The sequence below is a fragment of the Bemisia tabaci genome, chromosome 1 (genome assembly GCF_918797505.1).
Source record: "Bemisia tabaci chromosome 1, PGI_BMITA_v3".
Classification (NCBI taxonomy): domain Eukaryota; kingdom Metazoa; phylum Arthropoda; class Insecta; order Hemiptera; family Aleyrodidae; genus Bemisia; species Bemisia tabaci.
In genome coordinates this window covers 75,863,265-75,871,998 of record NC_092793.1, presented here as the reverse complement: position 1 = coordinate 75,871,998, position 8,734 = coordinate 75,863,265, and positions in this window count along the sequence as shown.

Below are 8,734 nucleotides of genomic sequence, written 5' to 3'. Positions count from 1 at the left end.
ACGAATTAGAAAATACTATACTTTAACTTTCAGGAAATGAGAGATTTTTTTCGCCTTTTCTCGTTTGTAATTTTTTTTCTTTATACCTACATTTGAATAAAAATGTAACATTTTCCGCCCCCTAAATTTTTTGCCATGGGCCGCGGCCCATGTGGCCACCCCCTAAATCCGGCCCTGACAGTAGAAGTTTGGTTCCCGAGCGTGAGATTATTTTAATTTCAACATATTTTTTGGCCTACCAACTGGAGACAAAGGCGCGCGTCGCTCAACTTCTTGAAAAGATAATGCCATTAATGAGCAGACGGAAATCAAGTTGATAGAGTTTACTGTTCACGAGACTGCAATGATAATAACTCCCGAGTAAGTCTTTGGTCTATCTGCCCGATGAGGAAGCGCATAGAATGAAGGAGCTCGTTAAAAGTTCAACGTATAACATAAGAAGAAAACGCTGACTTCCAAAACTGGAGTGAATTACAAGCATGTAACTATTTGAACCTATTACTTGGGTTTGGATCTAACTGCAGAAATGGACCACACTGCTCTCTGAGTCTGTATTTTTCTTATTATTTATCGTATATGGGTCAGCATTGCTCTGAAGACAAATGAACGGCTAACTTGTTCTTGTTTCATCCTCTCTACCACAAAATCAGCCACCGCTACCCTACTATTTTTACTATTTCTACTAATTTTCGCCTAAACTAGCCTAGCAAAATATCCATTCCGACATTCATCGGTCAACATTTGGCGAATTTGATGCTCAGCAAGTAGCTCATCAATCATCTTTAGCAAAAATTACGTAAGACACCCGAACTAAACTGTCGCGTCACCCGGTCACTCAGATTGTTACTTCGGAGTATCTAAAATATATCGTCTCTGTCCCGTGGATGGTCGCAAAAAATCCTGAATAATCTTATAACAATGTTGTTGAGCACCCAGACACACTTCAGCACCAAAAGTGCAAATCATGAGAATGCTATTTTCTCCAATAGCCTATCGGTTAATCGGCATCAAAAAACCCGAGTAAGAGGGTTCGGGAGATGAAAAGTATTGTCCCTGCTCACAAAACGTCGTGCTGAGAGGAGTTTCGTGACGGGAGCTCCAGCCCCATCCTGGGGCGCGTGCCGAATCCTCGAGGCAGCGTCTTAGGGACGGCCCTGGGAGTTGCGACAACCGCAGCCGACGGGAATCGATCTGAAACAAAAAGAGCTCGGTCCGGTCACCAGAGATGCGGAGTGATTATAATAATATTATCATTACAGGGGCCAGACTCATCATTCGGCCGCTCGATAGCCCTCGGGACCGGGGGGGGGGGGGGGCAGGGGGAGGGGTGGCACGGGTGGCCCTCCGCACCCCCGCGTCACCTGGCGGCGCGTGGAAGGAGCACCTCAGCACCTGGCGGTCACGCGTCTGAGCAGCAGCTGCCGCTCTTCTTGCTTCGGAGTCGTCTTATCTATAACAATGTATTGTAAGACGCTCTTGCCGTCTTTTCGTAGGATTTACCTTCCTTCAATTGGTGCCCTGCCGCGTGTCCGCGTGCCGCCAGCACCGGCTACCAGACGCGCTTCTTTAAGCCCTAACCTCTTCGAGACATCTGCGAGCGACGTTGTCTTATCTGGGTTACTTTTCCTTCACTTACCTTGTTTCTTCTAGAGTACCTATATAGGGAGAGTATGGACATGTCGGAAATTTCGAAGTTAGGTGATGGAGCTCTTAGGGCCCAAAAGGGCAGGCAGTCTATGAATTCAATTTATCCAGAGTGATTTATTATTACAATTGCAAGGAACTGTCGTTGATGAGGCACGCATTTGACTCAGTTTTTGCATACATTTAGTAATTTTTGCAGGAGAATGCTCATGTATAAACATTCTCCTCCATTTTGGGCTGATATTGGAGTTTGAAGATTGGCAGTGACACTTTTCGTTTTCAAAGGTTACCTACTCTTTTGGTCCCTAAGAGCTACATATTTCGACAAGTTCATACTCTCCCTATATAGATAGGTACTCTAGTTTCTTCCTAGTTTTGCTCGACGTTTGAGGATCCATCTCTGATTTGCTCAGACTTTGACAAGATCTTTGACAACTTTGACAGAGATCTTCAACTTTTTTGACGGAGAAAATGTGTTTTTGAGACTCCTCGCTAACAGTCTGAGCAGCGTAATTGAGTGAGCCGAAAGGTCACCTCAGAGTTCAACCATGAAAGAAATAGACTTTTTCACCTACTGATTGTTGATAAATAACTTGTCGAGCCAAACACATAAAATCATCCTTATGATGACACATGAATTTTGAGGTTACCACTTTGCAAGCATGTTAGGTCATGTAATGATCGAAATAATTGCTTAAATGTTCAACCGTTGGTCTGATTTTTTTAAGAAAATACCTATTTTTTTGTTTTTAAAATCGTCAAGGAAAAACTTATTTTTACCATTTAAAAGAGGTTTCCAACGAGTCAGAATGCCCATTTTGTTTCTTTTTAAAATTTGCTTGAAAATATTTTCGACTTCTCTCCCGAGTCTGAGCGACACCTTATTGGCAGCATAGCGCGGAGCATAGAGAGTTCACGCCTCGCGGCATCGCGCCTTCAATTTTACGGATGCAACACGGACATCCATCGAGCATTAATAGTTGTATCTCTGCGCCGTCATCAACACGCGTCCTTCCTCTTTGTCTATTCCCACTGTGTTACCTCCGTTTGTCTCATTTGTAGTGGTGCCTCAAGGGCTGAGTTACATAGCCAAATACAGAAAAGATGTAATCGGGCCTCGTTTTTTGATGAAGTCTAAAAAATTTGTTTCCGAACGAACAAAATCAATTTTTTTTCCAGCATTAGTGTCACTTAAATTGAAGAGTTTATATCAGGATATGTCCGTCTATACTGCCGTACTAAGGAAGAACGCCGTAAATCCATCAATATTTTCCCGCGTTCTTTGGAACTTAGCACTTTATAAAATAAAAAACGTCTTACCCATGCACCTCAACTTTTCAGGTTAAGTTCTTGATAGTATTTGCGAAAGAATTCTGTGAAAACATTGTTCCAAGGTACACAAGTTTTTCTGCCACTTACATTGTTTCCAAAAAATTTAAAATTGCGTTTACGTCGTTCTTGCGTTGCACGGCAGTATACCCCTCTATATTTTTAATATAGATTAATCGGATTTTCAGGGAGACGGCACCTCTGGTTCAAGCGCACTGACCCAGGGCCGCCCATTATTCGACAAACATCCTCAGGCCACTCTCCTGTCTATCCTGCCCCGAAGTTAGAGGCGTCCGGATGCCCCAGAAAAGACGCATCTGTGAAGTTTACCTGCCCGGTAACCCCCCTGGCCCCTCCCCCTCCCACTGGTCGCCGCTCGTAATTCGTAAGTCTCTTGAATTTAAAGGGCCGCGCTGGATTCATGATCACTTGTCACGGAACCAGTGGCGTGGCGTGCTTTGCGATGTATCGATTGTTCTGCCATTTAAACCTATGGTAAAAAATCGATTATTAAGGTGTTCACTGCGAACACCCTGATTATCGATCCTTTTCCATAGGTTTAAATGGCATAACAATCGATATATCGCAAAGCACGCCACGCCACTGCACGGAACCCTCCACCATGCAAGTTGAAAACAGCAGATGTACGCAGGATCGCGATTGAAGTTACGCTGTTCTATCGGTCGCAGCAGGTCGACCAATGACTGTTTATCGAACGACCTTGATCGATAAATACCCACCTCATTTGACAACGAATTAACAATCGTTTTGCAGGATGGTCTGCAGCGGTGGCGAGGCGTGAATGATCGATTATCGATATTTCCTCATGTAAGGCTATGGTAAATAGTCGATTTTCAAGGTGTTCGTTGCGAAATCCTTGTTCATCGACCCTTTTCCATAAGTTTAAATGGCAGATCAATCGATACATCGCAAAGCACGCCATGCCACTGCTGCAGCCTCATTCCCAAAACATCGACATTCGACAACCACCTCATGGTACCCCTTCGGTTGCCCTGGTAGGTGAGAACCACCTACCTCCTATACGAACCCCAATCTAAATACAGAGTGTTTCAAGGTTGTTAAACTCCAGGCTGGAGGAGCGCATTCTATGGGTCAAAATAAGTCTTTCTTTCTATGAAAGCCTCTCCAAAAGTACTTTTTATGGCGGTCACAGCTCATACCCAATGCTCTGGAAAATAAATAGTTTTTCCTGCAATTTCGAAACAGTAAAGCACTGAAACTCATTAAAATTGGTAGGTTCCCACAGTTTGATACGCTAAATTCACACTTGACATTACACAACTCGAAATCTCAGTTAAAACTGGCAATTTGGGGGGGGGGGGACATGAGGGGTCTTTTGCCGAAAAATACCAATAACTTGGTTTTTTGACGTACACAGGTTCTATTCTGCGGAACACCCCCCCCCCCCCTCCCCCGATACCCTTTCTTAACCGAGATTTTGCATTTTGCCACGTCATGAAGGATTTTAGCGTACAATATTATTGGTGCATACCAATTATCATGAGATAGTCAATTAGTATGACCATAGCCAAAATGCAGGAAAAAACGATTGGATTCCAGGAACTTCGGGGGGATTGTAGCCCTCCTAAAAATCACTTTTGAAAAAAAAATTAATTGGAAAAAAATATTATTTTAACCAGCGGAACATACAGCTGCAGAGGCGATTTAACCTTGGATCATCCTGTACCCATGATGTGTGTGCTCCGCAGGAGATAAGAGCCGACGTCCCTTCGATTTCCGTGTTCGTCCCGGGGTCGCCGCCCTCCTGAATTCCTGCCGTCTGATTGGGAGCCACCTGCGGCCACGAGGACGAGAATTGGATCGTTTTCGGGCGCTGATCGGACGATTAAACGATCGTAAAATTGTAAAATGTGATGTCATTGCCGACACAGGACGGAGCCACGTATCTCAAAGAGTACAGGAAGGGCTCCCCAGGACTGCGGTTGTCTAGACTGCTAACTATATGAAGTTCTCGGCTTCCGTTCTCGGAGAGGGCATTCTGTTTATGAGAGTGATTTTTAATGAGAATTAAAAAAATAATGTGACCGCCATTGGAAGAGAAGAGCTCGGTCCACAAAAAGTCCGAGGGCAAAGATTTAGACCAGAGCATACGGGACTGTTCTACAAACAGTTTTGCACAAGAGAGTCCCGGAAATTCCATTCTATAGATTGCAGTTCTAAAAAAAATTGTTTTGAGAAAAAACCTCATCAAAATTCGAAACTGCCCGATCAGGATGCAAAATAGCTAAATGGAGAATTTTCAGGTGTCAAAACTTAAGGGATTTCATGTTTAAGTGAAAACTACTCAATATAAGCCGATCATGAAAATATGCTCCGTTTTTTAAAGGAACATTTATTAGAAGAGGTGTGACGAAATTACCTAATTTGCTTTAAATGGGAAACTCTGCCTAGTGACGTCATAAGGTGATAGCTTTTCTCAATTGTAAATCTATTCTCTACCGTTTCCCATATCAGAAGAAGTAATGCGAAAGCAGCTCATCTGCCCTCAAAACAAACATTTCGTGCAAATTTTCCATTAGAGTACATTTTTACGCCTTTTATGTCGCACAAAAATCACATAATTAGTAATCAAAGCACAGGAACACAAAGTAGCAATTTTTTGATTTTTTGTGAACAATGTGAGTAAAAAAAAACCCCCAAGTATAGCCTCAGACAGTGCTTTAATAACTCAGGTCTTTACGAGTTGCAGAGAAAAACCACATAAAAACTAATACCAACATGATTTCCAATTATTATGATAAAATATTTGTTCATTTTTCTCTCAAAGTGTTTGAAAATCCAGGGGCACAAAACCTCACCTTTATTCCCTTAGCCAGCTACGAATCGTCTCAATTCGGTAAAACTGTAGAGTCAATGACCCTGGAGAACCTCCGTTTACCCACGCAATTCCTTACTCCATCTTAACGTAAGGACCTCACACGCACACGCACACGCACACACTCACTCGCGAGGAAAGTCATGATATTCAGGGTGAAGCTGCAGTGAAAGTAAGAGCTTTTAAGATGACATATTACGATCCTTTTACGGCATGTAAGAGACACGAGAGAAGATTTAATTCCTGGTCCCCCGTTCAAAGGCCGAGAAAAATGTCGAGCCGCACGCAAAGGGCTGCCTCTGTTTCGTTCTATTTTTCTGATAAAACAGTGTGAAGATACCCGCTGGAGAGTTCCATCTAGCAACTGCGGCATTTTTGAGGATCCCAGCCGGGAAAATTGACCATTTTTATGAGCTGTTAACAGGGAGGTTAATGTATTATTGACGCAAAATAATTGACGGACGACCCGCCAGCCCGCGGGATCCACTCGCGCAATCATCTCCTGAGGGGCGAATATTGCGATACATCGCGTGGCGAGTGCCGAGGCGTGGATGATCGATTTTCCCCATTTGAAGCTGAGGTAGAGAATCGATTATTAAGGTGCTCGTTGCGAACACCCTGTTTATCGATTATTTTTCATAGGTTCCAATGGCAGATCAATCGATGCATCGCAAAGCGCGCCACGCCACTGGCGCCCCGGCGAATAAAAACGGAAATCAAGAGGGTTGAAATTATTCGCCGATTTTATGGCCCCGACGACATTCTCATGCCGGCAATAAAGATTCCCGGGATTATTTTTATTCTCTCTGCGTGTTGAGTCACCCTGTATGCACGGGGAGGGGGTGCAGGAGCCGCCACGCCGCCGTCCTGGGGGTGTTATGAACGATGGCAAAAGTTGCATCAATTTGGACGAATTTGATCCCCGTCCAAAACGGGTCTCGCCGAGGGCTCACTGCTTGTATCATCACAATTCGCTGCGGGGAATGGCGAGGACTGGCTTTCCGGTTTGTCTTCGAACATAGAATTCTTGCTAATATGAAATTAGAGCTTAAGATGAGATTTTTTAGTAGAAAAAACTGAAGAAGTAAAAACAAACAAAATGAAAAAAGTGCCGTTTTTATACCGCAGAAGATCACTTCAATCGAGCTGTACATTACTCAATATCAATTAGTATCAATCAAGTACTTAATATCAATTTCAATGAGCTGTAATCAATGCAAATGTTTCAAGTTTAAGTCTAGTTAAGTTAAATCACGTGGGAAATTTTGATGTGACCATGTAATTTTGATAAACCAAACCAGGGCCGGATTTACCTACATGCCGCCCATGGGCCACCTATATTATTCCGCTCCCTTCTCATTTGTTTTGAAATATCAATAGATTGTATTCGACAGTGGTTCGATGTATCGTTTGGCTCAAAACATAGAACATAAACTCAAACGAAAATTTTAGGATTTAATTTGGAAAAGCTGAAAATGAGAAAATTCCTAACGATTTCACTTTTCATTGCCATTTGGCACTCGAGAGAATAAAAATTCGATCACATAAGACCCGCTACCTCAGATTTCTAAATTGACTGTTGAGGCTTTGGTTACATATTGAACCAATCGATATCAATAAAATTTCACCTGTGTGATTTGTCGAATACGATCTAAAAAGACCATCAAGTGAACGTGCCGGTGGGAGAGGGGTGTATGAGACGCATTTACTCGTGTTGGGCACATTTTTTGTGAAAGCCCTGTCAACACTTACAAAAGTTCAGTTCCGTAAACCCATCCTAGTTTGGAAAAGGCCTTCCATTTATAAAAAAGAACGAAAAAATTATGAAAGAAGAAACATAAATATGGTTAAAAATTTTAACTTCCACCGCCGCGCCGACCGCACTGTGTTGGCGCAATGCGTGAGGCATTCATGCAGTCTTGTAGGCGCTATGCGTTTCACGCCGACCGCTGCTGACCACAGTGTGTTTGAAGCAATGCGTGAAGTATTCATGCAGTCTTGTAGGCGCTATGTGTTTCATGCCGACCGCCGCGCCGCTCCGTTCCAGGTCAAATTGCGTGTTTGGTTTCTCTCTTAACTCGACTGATTAAGGGCCGATTGTAAGATCTCTGGTCAAGTGCTTGTGAAACTGGTGATTTGAGCCGACCAGAGGTATGAGTATGTATGACTCCCGGTTTTCTTCAGGTCAAGTCCCGGTCAGCCTTTGTTCTCTCGCGCAAACCAGTAGATAGGATGATTAGCAGATTGACTGATGGTCAGAGTCTGACCACTGGTTTGGTGACTAGAGGTTGACAAGAGATTTTACAAATGACCCTAAAGGTGTTGTCTCTCGTATCACCGAAAGACGACAAAATTAGAAATTGCTATACTTTTACTCTCAAGAAATGAGAGATTTTGTCGCCTTTTCTCGTTTGTAATTTATTTTCTGAGCCCGATTTTTTTGTATCTGCATTTAAATTAATTGCAGAATTTGCCGCCCCCTGATTTTGACACCATGGACCGCGGCCCATGTGGCCACCCCCTTAATCCGGCCCTGACCCAAGACTTGGGTCTCATGGAGCTCATGAGATCAACATAAAAAATTAAGAGTGTTGCATGCAGATAATTCAAAAATGCAGACACTGATTTTATATTTGCTTATGTTGCATGTGAGCTTCAACTGATCTCGTCGGTAGCATGTGTTATTATGTATTCTTTGCCCCCCCCCCCCCTCCCTCTTTAAAATCATAGCTGAACTGCGGGCTGATGAGAAATTTTGTCGCCTTTTCTCGTTTGTAATTTATTTTCTGAATCCGATTTTTCTTTTTTTTTTTTTTGATATCTACATTCAAAAAGATTGCAAAATTTGCCGCCCCTAAATTTTGCCGCATTGAGCCGCTGCCCATGTGGCCACCCCCTTAATCC